The sequence below is a fragment of the Macadamia integrifolia genome, chromosome 2 (genome assembly GCF_013358625.1).
Source record: "Macadamia integrifolia cultivar HAES 741 chromosome 2, SCU_Mint_v3, whole genome shotgun sequence".
In the NCBI taxonomy this organism is placed as follows: Eukaryota; Viridiplantae; Streptophyta; class Magnoliopsida; order Proteales; family Proteaceae; genus Macadamia; species Macadamia integrifolia.
This window is the reverse complement of record NC_056558.1, coordinates 35095826-35097918: the sequence shown is the minus strand read 5'-3', so window position 1 is coordinate 35097918 and position 2093 is coordinate 35095826.

Below are 2093 nucleotides of genomic sequence, written 5' to 3'. Positions count from 1 at the left end.
TTTTTTTTTTTTTCTTTTTTTTCTCTAAGGGTCAATAGAAAATATAATTAAAAGGGGGATGAATATGATTATAAAACTAATGTCTAGCCATACCCAGATGAGATACAATTACAAAAAAATCCCACTATACTAGGCTACTCACCCTCGGCACACAAAATTATTCAAAATGAAAAAAGGCTTTCCTAATAGCATCCTACATGACCTTTTTTTTAGGTTGGAGATCAAACCATCTAACCACAAAGAACCATGGAGCTTTTGAAGACCTAATTGCCACTGCAGGAGCAGCTTAAGAAGTCTCAATCCAAAGCCTTTGGCCTTACGTTTTTGGTAGTTCCAAGCCAAGAAGAAAAGCTTCAAGTACTGTATAATTTGCTTTCATGCAATCATCTCCTTCACTATCCAAAAGCATATGCCAAAAATCTAGGTTATAAGATGATTATGGGTATCTAATACTGTAAAGGCCAGCATAGGAGGAGAAAGATATACGAGCCAGCCCAGTCAAGCCCATAAATTGGGCCCAATAATTTAAGCTATAGTCAGGCCCATATATGAGCCAGTTTGATTGTTACAATTTTTATTTATTTATTTATTTATTTATTTTATGTTAAGCCCATATTATGGCAGATTCTGTGGACCCATGTTACTGCCACACGTGAATGATATTTTAGTACTATATTATCATATTTTCTATTTTTTTTTTACATATTTTAGGCCCTGTTTGGTATCATTTTTCTTTTTAATTTTTATTCACAAAAACAATTTTAGTTGCATTTGGTATTATTTATGGAGCTTGTTTATATTTAAAAAAATTGACAAGACACAAAAACCAAAAAATGATCAAGAGTCATTTATGTATTTTAGCCAAAATTGATTTTCAGTTATTTTTATGCTGAACTTTAATGAGTGTGAATTTAAAGTCCCAATATAGATGGGTAAAGTAGTCATTTGCTTTGTAATTAGAAATCCAGCCCATTGCCCCCTTTTCTTCAGTCCAAAGTGAAGAAAGAGAGTTATAAGAAAGATGGATGATGGGAACATTTCTTCACCCATTTTTTCAAAAAACCATTTTGTACATAGGGATACCAAACTATTTCTCACAAAAAACCATTTTTGTCAAGTAATTACCAAACCATTTTTATGTTTTGATAAAAATTGATTTTCATTAATGATTTTTGTTAAATAGATAAAAATCAAAAAGAAAAATGATACCTTAGTTGCTAAACTATGAGCAACATGGGAGTTTCTAATTTTAATGTTATGGAAATTAATTTAGGGTCGGTTTGATTTTATTTCTATTGTTTTTTTGTCTAAAAACAGCAGAAACATTTTTTTTTCCATTTCACTAGACATAAAAGCAAATCAAAAGTATTTCTTCAGTCCTGTATCTAAAAACAAAATTAGACATAAATTTTAATTTTTATTTCAAAAAATAGGTGAAACGGAACAAAAAAATCAAATGGGAAAGAGGGTGTTTCTCTGTTTCTAAGCACAGAAAAATGGGAAAACACGTTTCGGGAGAAAAAATCAAACGGGCCTTTAGTTCTTTCTATATTTAAGTTGTAAACTGCTTAGTGGTCATAACTATCTGTTCTTGTAACCAATACTTCATATTTTCTAAGGGAGATTTATGTCAATATGGGAGCCAATAGGAGTGTACATAAAAGCATCAACAGATGTAGGATTTTCGCCTTTTATGAAGTATGTAGTGATCATTTTACCCTTTGTACGTGGACATAAGGGTTACACTGCCTTTCAGGTTTCTTTTCCCCATTTTATAAATACAAGAGGGCTACTACAACCCATGATTTAGATAGTCAAGTAATTATGTCTTCTTCAATGGAGCAATAGCCCTTGTGGTGAACAGGTGGTGAAGTCTACTACAGGCTTGGTGGTGATACCAAATCATATCCTTCCATCTTCTTATCTTTTATTTTCTTCTTCCTTTCCCCTCTACTTTTCTGTTGGTTCCAGAAAGTACCTTTCATTCTACCGTGCCATCATTAGTGATTTCTAAACCTCTTTTTTTCTTATTATTCATAGATTACTTACCGTTACTATATTTCATTTACTTTTTCTGCGGGGGTTTTCTGGTT